A 17,440-nucleotide genomic window follows, 5' to 3' on the forward strand; every position below is an offset into this window, starting at 1 on the left:
AAGAAAGAAAAACAGCCAACCAACAGAACAACAACAAAAACTGCAAAGCAGTTCTAAGAATGATCCCTCCTTGACAGTGAAACACACATTTTTTTGTGTACCAGCCAGATTTCATTGCCATAGGAAAACTGTCTACCTCAAAGGCTAATTCAAGGATGAGTCATCCAGATCTTTAACAAGAAATACAGATGGAAAAATGCCACAGCTGCACAGAGCTGAAAGCAAAATAGTACATGAACTTAATGAATGTACTTTTACATTTGGCATATTCCATCAGTGAACATGCAGTAGCTTCAAATACCACTATACAATCTCTTATACATTTTTTGTCGTTGTTTAACTCTTCTAAAAAGAATTGTGGTATTTGAAATATAACATGGAAATTGACTTTTTTCTTTGTTGTATAGATCTGAAACATTCCTTCAATGAAAATACAACATAAAAATGCAACAGCCATAAAAATGCATGTTTGCTTTTTCATTTTCTTTTCTTCCCTATTTATATTGTTCTCCTTCTTTGCTTCTGTCTTCCAAAATATGTTCTTTTATATCTTTTTTTCTTCATCTTCCAACTCTGATTTTTGCATATTTTTGTCTCATACCCCTCTGAATCTTGACTCTGTGAAGAATTGTAATGAATTTCAACACAGAAAAATTCAGAGTTCCACATCTGGGATGTAATAAGCCCGAGGAAAAAAAAGCTGTGCTGGGGGATTAGTAGAAAGAAAATGACTTTTCAGAAAAAGATCTAGGACACAAAAAGCTAAAGAAGCACAGACAGCACTGTACCCTTGCAACAAAGGCCAACTGCTTACTGAGTTTTAATAGCAGAATTGCAGCCAGCAGGTCAAGGGGTGTGATTCTTCCCGTGTATTTGGCACTTCTGAGCACATATGCAACAGTGTCTGGGCTTGAGCTCCCCAGTGCATGAAAGACCTTTAACCATTGTAGAAAATCCAGTGGAGAGCCATCAGGACCATCAGAAACCTGGAGCATACATGAGAAGAAGTAAAGAGAACTGTTCAGCCTTAAGAGAGTGCTAAGGGGACAACCTATCGTTGCCTACAGTTATCTAATGGGAGATTGTAGAAAAAATAACAATAAAACAACCCCTTTTGAAGACTTATGTTGATAAGACAAGAAACAACACAAGGTGGGACACTAGAATTCTGATTATGTGTGTGAAATTCACCAGAGAGATTTGTTTATATACATATGTATATGTATATATATAAAGCTCAAACTTAAAAGAAGAGGAGAAGAGAAGAGAAGAGAAGAGAAGAGAAGAGAAGAGAAGAGAAGAGAAGAGAAGAGAAGAGAAGAGAAGAGAAGAGAAGAGAAGAGAAGAGAAGAGAAGAGAAGAGAAGAGAAGAGAAGAGAAGAGAAGAGAAGAGAAGAGAAGAGAAGAGAAGAGAAAAAAGAAAAGAAGAAAAGAAAAAAGAAAAGAAAAGAAAAGAAAAGAAAAGAAAAGAAAAGAAAAGAAAAGAAAAGAAAAGAAAAGAAAAGAAAAGAAAAGAAAAGAAAAGAAAAGAAAAGAAAAGAAAAGAAAAGAAAAGAAAAGAAAAGAAAAGAAAAGAAAAGAAAAGAAAAGAAAAGAAAAGAAAAGAAAAGAAAAGAAAAGAAAAGAAAAGAAAAGAAAAGAAAAGAAAAGAAAAGAAAAGAAAAGAAAAATGAAATTCATATTCAAGAAGCCCAAAATGCAGTAGTGCAGAAGATAACTAAAAGATTAGAGGAGAGATTAATTGGTTGCAGTTTTTGGTGGTGGTGGTGTGGGGTTTTGTTTGTTTGCAATTGTTTTTTGTTTGTTTGTTTTCCAAGTGCTTTGAACACTTGAGTCATGATTTTTAATATAGTACAGTACTTTTATTCCTCTTTCATCCTGTCTTCTGCTTCATACTATATTATTGCTCCTTATCTAGGTCTCCCTATTTCTTATTACCTTTTCTCCCTATCTTCTCAATGTCCATATAACAAAACACTCATCCTTTGGTCTTGGTGACCTCCCATATTTTTCCTTCTTCTCTTCTGCTCAAAATGGTATGTATAGGATATACAGACAGGAAAAAATCTCTAGCCTTTATATATCATAGGGCAGGAACAACTTCCAAGAGAGCCTCATCATGGGAGTGGACAAATGTACCAACATCCCAGACATGCAGGCAAGATGTGGGCTGGAAGTTAGAAAAGAGAAATTACTATTTCAGTGAGGGCTATAACAGTCTCCCTTCAGCCTCCTACTAACTGGTTGCTCTGACAAAACTTCACAGCCCATCATAAAAGAAAGTCTTTAATGTACAAAATCACTCCCTATGGTTAAAACAAGGACAGGAACACTCCTTCTCTTCCATGCACAATGTATTACAAACAGCAGAGTCAGGGAAGAATAGTGGGTGCAGAATTCCCCCTAAAAAAGCTTTTGGCCATCCACACAAAGCAGAAGACCAAATTTCCTGTGCATAGACAGTAGTAAGCATCAAGTAAATGTTTAATTGGATGGTGCTTGAAAATGATCTAAAATGAAAGGGAAAGCATAAAAAAGACACCAGACACCCTCTGGGTGGGCCTTTTAGAGTTCAGAGACTGAAACACTAGGTCTGGTTCCAACTACTCTTTTCTTCCTGACATCAGTTGTTCTGTACTCAATTAGGAAATGACGGTCTTAAGAGTCATTTGCCCCGTTCAATAATACAACCATCTTACATCCAGAAGAAATATTAACCACAAGTATCAATATATCTTCTTTATTTTGAGGCACACAGCCATATATCACTTACCAGAGTATCAGAGCTCATGATACTGAGTAAGCCAAGCCAAATGTTGAAAGCTCTGCTGTCTGAATAGAAAAATATGATTGATAAATACTGTGTGTCAGTTCTGGCAAAGGAAAGATACTATCATGTTCTGTTCCCTCTATTTTCTTTACCAAACTGCTTTTATTTTATTCTCCCCAGTTAGTCATTATCCTTTTTTCAGTTCTTAACTAGCTCCCCTCTTTTCTTGCTATTTAAACAGCCTTGTTTTTGCATAGCTTCTCTTGCTAAATTAATGTTTAAAGCTCTTTGATCCCTATCTCTGATCATACCCAACAAGGAATATCCCGAAGCTATTTCCATCACAACATAGCACAGTTTAGAGATCTTAATGGAGCCATTAATACTTAGAGTTGCTGTTTGTTTATGATCTGATCTGAGTAAAGTTTCTCTAATAATATATATATGTATATCAAATATATATATGTATATATCCAAGGTAGGAGAACACTGTGGAATAAGGAAAACATATAAAGCAATAATGTAAAAAAAAAAAATTTTGCATAGGATCGAAGGCACCCGTAATGTAACGACACTGAATTCAGTAGTTTACACCACAAGGAATGCTGACCATGACACACGCTATTAATAAGGATTTTTGTCATGGCAGCATAACTTTGAGATATAATTCTGTAGTCTTACTATAAAAGTTTTCTATTCACTAGAAAGGTTATGGAGAGTAGGTATTTTGCAAGGGAAGCTAAAATATAGATTTCCAGATCATAGGCATGATTCTAAGTATTTTTGAAAATCAAGTAACAACATAAGATTTTTGACCTTTCAAACTCTGTAGGAGTTCTTTGTTTTTGCTGAAATACAGTGAGGTTGGTCCACTGTAAGTCCTCTCTGGGAAGCCCTAAGACCCTAGTGATTCTGGAGGTCTCCAGTGTGCTGCATCTTCAGTGACCTTCCCCTGAGGTTGACTGTCACCTCCATGATGCAGGGCATCTAGCACCTTCTGGTCTGAAGCAAGAGAGTTAAAATCACCTCCTTAATCTACTGCAGGTCTCCATGGTTACAGTATAGTCAGTTGCTGGTTTGTACACAGGAAAATATGGGATTAAAAAAAAAAAAAAGTCAGGTTGCTTTTGCAATGGCAAATCCAAGCTGTGACTTTTCCCCCTGACATACACAGAGAAAATACAAATCAATTTTCGCAAGGGAGGATAAATGTAAAGGTAATGCTTATTATCCCAGCCCAGACTGACAAAGTGCTCAACAGCAGAACTGCTCATCAGATAAAGAAGTTCAGAGTGCAGGAGTTACAGAAGGAGAGATCTGCTGAAAGGTTTTGAGAAAGAAGACTTGTAAGAGATATATAATATCCATTTGTGCAGACTCTTTTTCTCCCCAAAGCATTTTCTTTGCAGTCTAGACCTTTGTGTACTTAAATCTTAATAAAATTCCTGATTCATATGAATTGCTGTCCATTAGCATAATGATATAAGCCCAATATTAACATTAATAAAGTGTAGTTATGCAATGTCTGTTCACAGATTATGTTCAAATCTGTTTGAAAGAGTTTAAAGGACTTTTGGAACACATATTCAGTTCATTTTACATTAAGGAAGAATGAAGAAAACAAGTATATTCACCCATTATTACACATCTTTGTAAAAATACCACTAGATTGTAGCTCAAGAGCTACAAGGCACCAGGATGCTATCTTTACATTTTGAAACACCATTATCGAAATGCCCTCTAGCAATACTGAATTAGATGAAATGATGCCACCTACTAAAATATTAATATATCTTGCTTTGGGACGCTTTCCTTCATCAATAATTGTCAAAGCAGAATTGGAAGTGTTACCTAGAGAGTTGCTAAGTTTAAACTGTATCGCTGTTGTTCTCAAAAGGCGGACCCCTTCCTCGCATCTCTCCTTATGCTAGAAGGAGAAGAACAAGCTATTTCCAGCCGTTAAAACAAAACAAACAAACAAACAAAAAGGATAATGCAAGCCTTTGCCTTCCTTTCATTTTGTTTTGAGATTTTTTTCTTTCTCTCCTTCACAAATGTAGAAAATGTCCCTTCCAGTTCTCTTCAGCAGCTTTTCTCCTACCTCAGAAAAGGCTGGATGAGCATATAATTTACAAAAGAATAAAATCCTTGTTATTCACTGTAGAGTATGAATAACTTAGGTTTCCTCTCTGGGACTAATAACATTGGTGAAAGACATTGGGTCATAAATTTAAAAAGGACCACTGAACACACATATTCTGCTGGCAGAAACTCCCTGAGAGCTGTGTTTTTTAATGTTTCTTGCACTGTCAAAAAAGCTTGCTTCAAAAGCCTTAACTACTAAAATAGTATGAGAGCTCACTTATATAACAGTATTTAAAAGACACTGACTGTGCAAAGGCAGCTCAGGGAACAGAGTAAAGTTTTACCTATGTCAGGATTTTAGGTCTCTTTCAAATAAGCCATTTTACAAAATGGCTTTTTTTTCCCCCTTTCCTTTAATTCTTCGTTATGGGAGAAGTCCCCAGAAAGTGTTCTTATCCACTAATGTACTTGTACTTCTAACTGTTCAATAATAGTCCACTGAGATGAATGGCGCTGAGCTGGAAAAAAAAAAAAAAAAAAAAAAAAGTTTAAAATATCGCTAATGGCTTTGAAATAAGAGAATCACAGAATAAATCACAGAATGGCCAAGGTTGGAAGCGACCGCTGAAGATCATCCAGTCCGATGCCCCTGCCAAGCAGGATCACCTACAGCACGTTGCACAGGATGACATCCAGGTGGGTTTTAAATATATCCATATATATATTTCTCTCCTTAACTTCAGGGATGCTATATTACAGTATTCAAGTATGGAATATATTTATAGGACCCCTTGGTGACCCACCCATCATAGGGTGAATGTTTGATAGCTGATCTAGTGTGCCCTCTAGTGAAAGAGAAAGCTCTTTACTACAGTATGTTTTTCATCACCCTCTAACACCCCACTTATGAGTGAATCCTGGGAGAATCACACCATGCAAATACATGCCATGAGCTTCAGGTTCCTCCACTGCTCCGCTTAGACCACCCAGTGCTGATGTGAGAGTCTGATGTCATACTTACATTTCAGCTTTATGATGTCACATTCAGAACATTATTTCTTCTTGGTGCCTTCTTCTATAGTTAAAGCAAGCGTTATAAGAGTGATGAAGAGACTGATCACAGGACTTCACTTTTTCAACTTGTGAATCTCACAATTTGGCTTACAGTTAGCCAGCACAAACCTGCAGGCAAATGAACAGAAAATCACTAAGACAGAGCAAAGTGCTGGGACCACTTGTGCTGGGACAAGAATTTTGACAAGCCAAAATGCCAAAGAAATAAGTAGTACACAAAAACAAACAAACAAACAAACAAAAAACTTCTCATTTTCCATAATTTTCTATATAGTTGGTTCAAATGAATCAACTGAAATGGAAATGTTTGGCATAAAATTGCTCCCATGCACAAACCTCTGAACACAGAGTATTGCCGGAGTCTGTCACAATGGGAAAAAAAGAAAAAAGACAAAATTTTTCCTTCTCCTCATGCTTTTAGATGAGTTAATTATTACCAGCCACAGGGATTAAATATGTGCAATTGCAGATAGAGCAGCAGGATGCCACCGTGATCTGATAGGAACTCAAGTATTTTCTTGTTTTAAATAAAGCATTTGTACAAAAATAATTTTATCAAAACTGAAGTCAGCCATTAGACACAAGCAGTCAGGAGGGATCAAATGAAGAGCACCACACACAGAATTAAGTCTAACAGCTGAGAGCATGACAGACTTGGCATATGCATTTTTATACATATAGAATTTAAACATATTTAGAGTTTAAGAACTGTGTTTGTATTTGGTTTGGGGTCAGGCTTCTTTGTTTTGATTTGTTTTGTTTTGTTTTATTATTTTCAAGTCTGTATTTGTCTGCTTTTTAATTTGAATGCCATTTTAAAAAGTAAGGTTATTTCTCTGTCCATTTACTTTCACTCTCTTCTCTTATGCAGTGCTATATAAATGGAGCCTCTGTAAAATGAAGTAGTGTTTTGTTGCTGATGGCATTGATAAATAAAGAACAAGATACTATAAATATTTTATTTAGTTCCTAAAGGCTACATTGGCTTTCAGATCTCTCTGTACCAGAAGTAGATTTACTGGGAGTATGTTAGTTCATTCTAGATGTGGTCTGTTCTCTCTGTTTCATTATACTCACATTAAATGGGAGTAGCTAATTTTTTTTTTCCCCAGCACTGTCAAAAAAGCTCTACACAACAACTGCAGCAATGATTACAGCAGAGCAAGGTGATGTTACCCCACTTACAAACAACCATTGAGAATGGTTTCAATAACAACCAGCATGTATAGTCATGGCTGAATGTTCAGTATGGTATGTAGAAGTTGCTGAACAGTTACAGCTATGCGAACAGTGGATAGTTCTGTGCAAGAGTTGTGATTTGTAAGGTTGATGATTCTTATGGCATGCAGTTGCCTAGCCAGACTGATACACCTCTAGCTTTTGCATACACACATTGGTCAAAGCACAACCCCTTTTATGAGCTTTAGACAGTTTGACACCATCTGATGAGACAGAATCACACACCCTGCCAGTTGTAGAATGGTAATTTAATTTGGGATGTTGTTTGATTATTCAGGTTGTTTTAAGTATCATTTTGCTAAATTACCATTACAGTTGTTGAAATTAAAACCATTAGGAAGCTAATGAAGGACCTATCCAAATATCTACTGACATTCTCACGTTTTTAGTAAGAATTATTTGATATACCTCTTAGGAACACAGTATTATTTAGAATTTACATTCAGCAAGGAATATAACACCACCCACTAATTTGTCCCTACCCACAAAGGAATGACTGATTGATTCAGCTGTTACCATTTAGCCGCCTCTTCATGAAGGAAGACTAAGATTTTTTTTATATATTTTGAACTGACTCAACATTTTTGGCTTTCAAACTGCACAGTGTCATTTCAGTCCCCCCAAAAAGCAGATGCATTTACTCTACTAATGTTACAAATTTAATGAAAAATTGTTTCCACCAACAGCATTCTTAGTTCTTCCAGTTACCTTTGAAGACTGCCAGCAAAGAAACTGACAGAGGCTGGACAGAAAAACAGAATCATGTTATTTCCCAACTTCAGTGATTTATTTTGTAACAGTTTTGCTAAAGAGATTTCACCCTCTCTGTTAAAGAGAACATTGAAGCTAACAGTTTCCATCTCCTGTTAGCAGCAGTGTTAACCCTGAGCTTTCTGCTTGTTTTTTATTCGCTTGTTTTCACTTCAGCTTCTGGACAAAGCTTCTGCCTTGGAACTGCAAGTGCATATTCACCCTTTTCTCATCCTGAGCTCCCAAACAGGATGCAAAGTTTCACTAGAGGCTATCGGTAAATGAACTAGCTAAAAGCTTTTGTAAGTCAAGGTGCGTTTAGAGATTACAAAAGTTGTATGTTATACTCCATTTTGGGAGTTTTTATTTGCCTTCTAGGTTTGTGGAAGGAGATGAAGGAAGGGTAAAGGGAACAAAAGCAAGTATGCACGGGAGGGCAAATAAAATAGGTGTAGAGGCAATGTCCACAGCTGGACCTAGGAGGGGTGAAAACATCCAATTTCAGCTCCATGCACCCACTGCATGTATCATATTCCTTTATAATTAGTCATATCTCCTTCCTCCAGTCAACAAGTGTCAGAGTAATTAAGGATTAAATTTCCTTTGCACTTCACCAAGGAAAAAATTTGCTTCCACTTCATAAAAAATATAGCAACTAACTGTCAATAACACCCACTGGAAAAAAAATAAATCTGCTTTCCTTTAAATAACACAGACAAACACCAAAGGAAAAAAATGTAATTCACTCAACACCACTCTTCCACCTAGAAACCTCTTAAATCTGTATCTGTTGCCCTGGGCAGCTCTTTATCTTTTTTATGCCTTTTATTGCTCCCAGTCCTGTGTGCCTGTATGCACCACAGAGTAACAAAGTATAATACACATGGACATTTTATCTGTTAATTTATTTACAAAATTAAAACCTAGTCCTCCCTGCAACTTCTCTTTTAACCCTCCGACTTACAGGAAGATATGTATAGTAAAGTACACCTGTCAGTTTAATGTTGCACAGATTATATTAGAAAGAGAATACAAATCCATAGAAGAGTGAAAGGATAAAATCATTGATCATTCAGAAAGCAAATGCATCTACCCCCAAAGGATATGCAGTTTCATAAATATTTAAATAATTAAAAAAAAAAAAAAAAACTGTTTTCTGGAATTTATCTTTGATAAAACTGCCAACAATGTTTTATGTGCTCACAGGTTGTGTTTTGTTATGTTTTATTTTGTTTTTTACCTGTTTCACACAGCAGCTGAGGCTCACCATCTGGTCTGAGCTGAGATTACAGAGTGCAGCCAAACTGGTCAGACTCATGATGTTTTGCCAGTGCACAAAACACTAGAAATTGCTTATGGAAAACTAAAAGTAAATGTGAACATCATATACCATAATTCTGAAAAGAGCTGAAAAGAGCACAAAGGCCATCCAAGGGCCAAACATATAAAATTAATTGTTTCTATTGCCGTTTCTTAGAAAGAAATAGAAAGAACTATTGAGCAATCAAAACACTTCTGATTATCCTTCAGATGTACTTCTAATTTTCAACCCAATTTTTCATATTATGTTGCGCCATCTTATATAGTAACTAAACATTCGTTTCATTAGTCTCAACAGTTGAAGCGTAAGCCTTCTTCTATGCTGATTATCTCTTTTTTCCTCAAAAATACATTTAAAGCTAACCATATCTTTTAGAGCATTTAGAATGCTCTAAAAAGCCATCAAAACCAAATTTAAAAGAAGAACCCAGTACATGTTTTATTTAACAATGATGTTTAATTATAATCACAGAGATTACTGAATTCATGATCATTTGGAGTTTGGGCTTGACTAAATTTTATGATACTCACAAATGTTCCCTATCTCCTTGACTTCAGTGTTAAGTCTGTGTTTGTTTGCTTGTTTGTTTTTTCTGAGTTCTGCTGAAAGATGAGTTATGTAATTAAATCAAAATATCTGAAGGCAAAGTATCTGATTTCATGGAATAATATAGCTATATAAACCTTACATAAACATATCCATACATTAAGAGAGATACTGCACCCTCAAGCATTTTATAGGAAGGTAAGTTAGAACATTTAATGAATATTCTCTCCCCCCCCCAAAAAAAAGAAAATGTATATATATATATATTTGTCATTATGCAACATGAAGAAGCATTTCATGTGGTAATGTGTTTAAGCTGTTCTTACTGTATATTTCTATGCTTTGCTAACACTTTTTTTTTCTTTTACTTAGTGTACATTTCTAAGTTTAATTTGACATCTATTGCAAGACCCACAGGAAAAGATGGTTTCTTTCCACCAAATAGCCAGAAACAAAAAATCATAAACAAATTGCTGGCTGCAAACATGACTTGTATCTTTAGACATACGAACAAGACTTTCACCCAGGGACCTTATAAAGTGTCCTCTAGATACATGTCAAGTTTTATTCTTGAAAATCTGAAATATCCTCTGAGTGAAGAATGTTGAAATTTGCACATCATTTAAAATTTTCTGTCACTTACAGTAATTATTAATAAAGCATATCTCGTGGACAGCTTGCACTCCAATGCATCACTGAGTTACTTCCCTAATAGAAGTGTCATTCATAAGTAAGTTCTATTTTAGAAAACCATAGCTTCAACAAAATACATACAAAAGTATAAATTCAGATTCTACAAAACAGAATAAATCCTTACATTAGTGTTGGAGATCTGTATGAATCCTATAATGTCCAAGACAAAAAAAATATTCTTCTTTGAAAATATAGCATACATTAAATTAGAGAAGATATACAGATATTATTTTTAGTGTTCAGAATTAGGATGAAATTGTTTTGACAAAACTATTCTTAGCAAAAGGAAATTGTTTCTTTTTATCTACTTCTAAGACAGGGCTTAGGCATGAAGAAAGCTATCTGTTTTGTTCCTGCTAGAAAAGGAGTTTCACATGCTGTGACAGATTCATTCTCCTTCAGGGAAGGAGAGTTTCTGATCCATCCACTACAAACAATGACACAGTAGAGAGCAGTTCTGTCATTGTTAAGGCCTATTTATGTGTCCCCATCCTCACCCCCGTACTTTCCCTTATGCCCTTTTGACCATATATTGTTTTGATGCTTTGGGGAATATTTTAGCTGCACTCTGTCAGATTGATTTCTCTCTGACAGCATAATAAACCAAGACATATTACTCCACCATTCCTATATTCTTCTGCATTATTTTTTAATGATGTTTCTAGAATCACAGAATCACCTATGTTGGAAAATACATATGAGATCACCAAGTCCCAGCTATCAACCTAACCTACTGAGAAGCATCACTAAGCCATGTTCTTTAAGTACCAAATCCATGCCTCTTAAATACCTCCAGGGAGAGTGATTCCAGTACTGCCCTGGGCAGCCTGTTCCAATGCTTGACCACCCTTTCCATTAAGAAATTCTTCCTGATATCCAGGCTAAACCTCCCCTGGCACAACTTGAGACCATTGCCTCACATCTGTCACTTGTCACCTGAGAAAAGAGACTGACACCCACCTTGCTGCCATCTCCTTTCAGGTCATTATAGAGAACAATGAGGTCTCCCCTCAGCCTCTTCTTCTCGAGACTAAACAACCCCAGTTCCCTCAGCCATAACACTTATTTTCCAGTCCATTCAGCAGCTTCATTGCTCTTCCCTAAACATGCTCCAGCAACTCAATATCCTTCTTGTACGTCCCAAAACTGAACACCATATTCAAGATGCAGTCTTACCAGTGCCGTGTCCAAGGGGGCAATCTCTTCCCTAGTCCTGCTGGCCACGTTATTTCTGGTATAAGCGAGGATGCTCTTGGCCTTCTTGTCCACCTGGGCACACTGCTGGCTCATGCTCAGCTGTCTGCCAACCCACACCTGCAGGTCTTTTTCTGCCAGGCAATGTTCCAGCCACTCTTGCCCAAGCATATACTGCTTCATGGGGTTTGTGTGATCCAGTTGCAACACACAACATTTAGCCTTGTTGAATGTCATGCAGTTGGGTCCCTCTGCAAAGCCCTTGTACCCTCAAGCAGATCGACAGTCCCACCTAGCTCTGTATCATCTGCAAACTTCCTGATGGTTGATCCTCAGCCTTTTTATTTTATTAATATTATTTCACTAGTTCATTACATTTTGCTGTTCTGGCTTATTCTTTGTATGTTATTGTACAACAATACATGACTTTGTCCAAACTTCAGATCTCTTGATTTTTCGCATGAACTGCAGAACTGATATTTGAAGATGCATTTACATTCAGCATCATCAATATGAAAACAAACAAACAAAAATTCTTTTTGTGTGTGTGTGTGTGTATATTTGTAAACATTGGCAGTGTACCTGAATATTATGGCTCGGTTTGTATCTGGATAAAATAACATAGACAGGACTGCAACTGGACTTTTTTAATTCATTTTTTATGTTTATAGCATAATTATACTGTATTATTTACATAGCCACTTCCTACATAGTTGCTATTTAATTGGAAGCATTTTACTTGTGTTTTTAATGCGTGTAACATGTCACATGTCAACACACCCCTACACATTGAAATAAAAAGCCCTGACCTGCCAGTCTAGAAGCAGGAGTAGCAGTGCAAATTTAGTGCTTGTTTCAAACTAAACCTTGTTTCTGTTTCCCTCAACAAGCTACTATCTCACTATTTTAGGTCAGCATTAATAAGTCCTATATTTACTCATTGGGCCGAATCAGTGATCTTCTGGGCCTTGGATAGCCACAGCAACCTGTAGTATTTGCCTGTATTAATGTAGAGAAAAAGATTTGGGGTGGGGTGGTACAGAGGTTTTGGTTCATGTGTCTCTCAGGGAATTAAATCTTCAGGTCCTGTTGACAGAAAAAGACAGGGAGAATTGCTTGTGTCCTCTTCAAATGCACCAACAGACCTTCATGAGACACTGACAGTAAGGTCTCATCATGATAAGATGGCCAGGTAAGGGGGTGCATTGGAGAGGGACTTTAAAATCCTCTTCAGTAGCCTCTACACATGAAAAAACAAGCACCACGCAGTGTCTGCTTTATGAGGTGTCTCCTTACTTCTCCTGCTGAATCTCTGGTTCCTGCTCTGCAACTGCATTAACTCCTGTATTCCTTTTTATCTATGCTCTATTCTGAAAATAATGTGTATCAAGCTGCTTTAGTAACACGGTCTTGCTTTCTCTAACCTAAATTCAAGAAAAAAAATATTTCTCCACTACAGGTTTTCCTTCTGATTGCTAGACCTAGTTTTACCATGTCTGCAGATATCTGTAATAGTAACTACACTCATTCCTGTGCCTGTCAGCAACTCATTACCATTATTCAAAGAAAGGGATTTAATAACCTTTGGCATATAGAGATAGAATTGAATAGCTGGTATACAGCCTGGAGCTTTTTCAACAGTCCTGTTCTTTTTCCTAGCCACTGAGAAATAGTGAGCATGAGATGTGCGGTGAATGCCTTTCTCAGTCCCGTTGTCTGTCTTTCTGTTGTTTTGTTATTACTGAGGCTTTTTGTAGTTTCAGTTTCTTCACCAGCATGTGAGGGCAAAAGGCAAGCGGCTCACCTGTTTGTGCACAGCTCTGATGCCCTCAGCACAGTCTCCAGACTCCTTAGGTATGAAGCTTAGATCTGTCAGAAACCCCAGTACCATTCCTCAGAATCCTGCCATAAAACCCTGCCAAAGAAAGACATCACTAGAAATCAACAGAGCTTCAGAAGACACAGAAAAACATTGCCATGGCAGAAAAGTAGTGTAGTAGCTCTGGACAAAGTATTTTTATTGATAGCTAACATCTATGGAAGGACACAGCTTAGTCAATGCCCCAAGCAAGATTAAATTACAGTGACTCCTGCTTGGGAGAAGATGGAGAAGAAATCAAATGTTTTAGGACTTTGTTTTGCCTCCAGAAAGGGTAGCAATATAGAACACATCCATATTTGTCATACTGTTAGAGCATAGTCACTGTTTTTAACTTTTAAATTTTGTGGTGTCTGAGACTGCACAGCTATTTCAGAAGCATCAGGGACACTACTTCACACTTGTTGATGCAGTCCTTAAAATTTAGCAAGCAGAAAGAATGCACCAATTCTTGGTGTGCATAAGCACCTCTTGATGTCTCCATAAAGTTTTTATTTGGTTCAGGGGTTCCCTACTGAGCCTACAGAAAAACTCTCCTAGACAGTCTGCTCTCTGCGAAGCTGCGATGTCTGACAGGGTAGCAGCTAATGGTGCTCTTATTCTATTCTAGGAACTGCTAAGCTCTCTCTGAAGGACTAATTTTCCTTTCCTATTGCATTCCCATTGGATGTCACATCAAACTCCTACTGCTCCTTCACAGGTCTGAAAATTCACCGCTCCTGGGCAATTGTTTCATTTGCAACAGGCATTTGATGGTGCCAGCAGACAGACGTGAGGTAAGTGTTTCGATCAGTGCGGAAGCAGCATGACACAAAAGAAACCACAGTTTAAGGTTCATACAACCTGCCATCAAGCTAACCCCTAAAGAATTAAGCAAGCCAGAAACTATTTTGAACGAATGGGTAGGAAGATTACAATTAGCTTCTTTTTTCTGGTGTCATATGTTGTATAGACAGAGACAGATGAGGTGAGTCTTAGTCTATACTTGTATTAGAGCTAAACCTCTCCTCAGTGGGTTTAAAAGAACAGTTTCAATTATTGTATCTGACAACTTTTTAATGGGTAACTGCCCTGACTGTGCTGCTGAAAGATTCTTAAATGGCCACAAGGCAAAGGAAGACAAACACTCCCTTTCTGTTACAGAGGGGAGCCTTACTTACCTCTGTGCAGAATGGACAACCCCTAAGCATTATCCTGTCGAACTTTGGGATGTACAACAGAACAGGCCCAGAATATTCATTGCAGCTTGTATATGATATGTACATGGAAGACTCATAAAGAAGAGACTAAGAAATGTACCAGAGCCAATAAAACTCATGGCCCAGGTTATGATTGTGCCTGTATAACAAAAAAAAACAAAACAACAAAAAAAAGTATAGTCCGGTAAGGACTTCAAATTGGGTTTTGGCTTCCAAAATTTTGATTTATTTTAAAATGCTACAGTTTTCTAATCCTGTTGACTGAGAACAACCTCCCTGAGTTTTATGTCATTTTGATGCAAAATTGAAACACGTTGCTTTTGAGGAGCATCTCACTCTCTGCACCTCTGTGTGCTAGTCATCCCAGGGTATTGAAATTTATCAGGGCAGAATTGGACTGAAATCACTTCTCCTGAATTGCCTTTAATAACTGATCTGACCACAGAACAGGGCAGAATGTATGACTGACAAAATTCTTAAAAATATATCATTGGAGTGTTATAAATGTCTACATTTATTGGGCAGTGGATATGAATGTGCAGACATAAGGGTAGAAAATTCTGTTCTGGTTGACAAGATACTGAACATAGAGACGGATCTCTAGAGACCAATCAAAGGTGCACTATGGCATTTTAAAGTATAACAATAACATATGAAATGAATGGAAATCATTAACCTACATAGTACATGAGTTTACAGGTTTAACAAGGAAAAATGTGTATGATTTGGTAACAATTTCAGTGACAATGTAATCTAGGGGTAATCTCTAGCAGCTGCTCCATGACTGCCAGAAATAACAGAAAGGCTCTGTGCTACTCGCATTTTTCAGAATTATTTTCTTCTTTGAACATTTTATGCAGATACTTAGAAATTCAGCCTCCTAGCATGGCACAGCTGTGCATATTCCTATGATTTTCTCCTTTTCTTTTTCTTTTTTTTTTTTCCAATGAATTCTTTTGTTCTTTGGCCATTTTATGAATGGAATAATGGGAATACATGCTGTGGGAGTGGGACAGGGTACTGTCTCTCTCTGTCTTCATCAGAAAGACTAATGGGTGGTAGACAATTATGCAGCTACTGATTTCAGCTAGAACTATTCAATATTAGACAAGGCATTCTGACTGTGTTGGAATCTTATTTAAATCTCAGTTACACACCCTGGGAGATGTCTCATTCTTGTACTGCATAGAAAAAAGAAAAAAAAATCAAACATAGCAGCACAATTCAGCAGACTACTGAACGTGCCTATTAGAGTTTCAGGTCTAACACTGAGATTAGCACTTTGCATTTTGCTCTGAGAAACATGTTTATAGATCTCAGCATTTATGAATTGGCCAAGGAGGGCCAGAAAGCCTGTGTGATTTTTTATGAATGGATTAAATAGAAATAGATTTATATGCAAGTAAATGCACTTAGCTGTGGAGCAGTGCATTATTTCTGTTCTCACCAGCAGGAGGACAAACTGTAAGTTATTTGGGAAGTTTAATGAAAAATTTAGAAAACAATTAAGAATGGAAATTAGGAAGCAGAAAATTACAGCACAAGCAAACTCCATAGTCACTTAACATTTTCACAAAGTTTTTTCACAGATTCCAAATCCTTTCATCTGTGATTGTCAACAATTACTTTTTACTGTTTAACTGATATATACATATATATGCAAAGCGATTTTAGCAGGTCTGAAATGTTGATTATCTAAATGCTGAGAAAGAGAGTGGAGAAATATTTACTGACCACTGTAAAAAGAGGTGAATAATATAGAATTGGTGCAGGAGGGGAATCAAATTTCTAACATCTTCATCCACTCCTACAGATATTTGAAAATATCTTGTATTCTGATCGCTGTGTGTTTGTCAGAAAGAAAGAAGTCGAAAAACCATTCAGAAAACAAGTTAAAGAAATTAAACTGCTTCATAATGTTTGTTCTAAACAGTATAACAATTTTGATTGCAAATCACATTCCTCCATCATGGTTAAAACAGAAAGAAAGGGAAAAAAAAAAAGCTCCATAGAAGTGGGCATTTCCAAGTTTTTTTTAAAATGAAAATTATACAGTATATTGGTAGTGATTATTTGATTGATAAGCAAGCCCTTGACTATAATAGAAATGTTGTATTTTACTGATTTTTTTTTGCCTTGAGAGTAGCTGCCCTTGCAGCTGCTCCATATCCCACCCTGTGATCACAGGACTGCACTGGGTCACTGCTACACAGCATCCTCATTAAGAGGTTCTCCACCGAGAACCTTCACAACACGTATCCATGTCACTACCTGGCACATGTGCGAACTCTGTCCTACAGAATTTCCTTTGTCAGGCAATACAATTGAGATGCTTTTTTCTGTTAAGAGCAATTAACGATGAGTTATAATCAAATTAGAAACTTTCTTGGAGACCTGAGATTTGCAGCATTTTTTAAATTTACATAAGCCTGTAGAAAATCCATTTGCAGGACTATTGAGTAGCAAAAGAAGGCTAAGAATATTAACTACCAATCTACTACAGGGCTGAGAAGGCTAGGAATAATAACTACCAGTCTATTACGGATTATGAGAAGAAGAGTCTGAGAGACAGAAGTGTGTATAACTGACGATGGAAGGGGTGGAAGTAAAATGTGAAGTGAATAGAAACACTTTGGCTAGAAAAGCTATTCACTGGACTCCCTAATACTTATCTTCTTTCTCATTTTAAG

General features: G+C 36.8%; 1 long non-coding RNA gene across 3 annotated transcripts in view; it reads right to left on the reverse strand.

Annotated features, from left to right (window-relative positions):
• Positions 1–689: 689 nt before the first annotated feature.
• LOC308193923 overlaps positions 690–17,440 on the reverse strand; it is an 82,179-nt gene continuing 65,428 nt past the window's right edge. Inside the window, exons 2-5 of one of the 3 annotated variants that reach the window (XR_013950060.1) lie at positions 5,877–6,037; positions 3,587–3,772; positions 2,774–2,832; positions 690–986 (exon numbers count right to left, since the gene is read on the reverse strand). This is a non-coding gene — a long non-coding RNA (uncharacterized lncRNA). Of the gene's footprint in view, positions 987–1,938; positions 2,833–3,586; positions 3,773–5,876; positions 6,038–17,440 lie in introns of all 3 variants that reach the window. The other 2 variants (XR_013950061.1, XR_013950059.1) reach the window with 2 other exon arrangements.

The sequence above is a fragment of the Anser brachyrhynchus genome, assembly GCF_964034855.1.
Source record: "Anser brachyrhynchus genome assembly, chromosome: 4".
Classification (NCBI taxonomy): Eukaryota; Metazoa; Chordata; class Aves; order Anseriformes; family Anatidae; genus Anser; species Anser brachyrhynchus.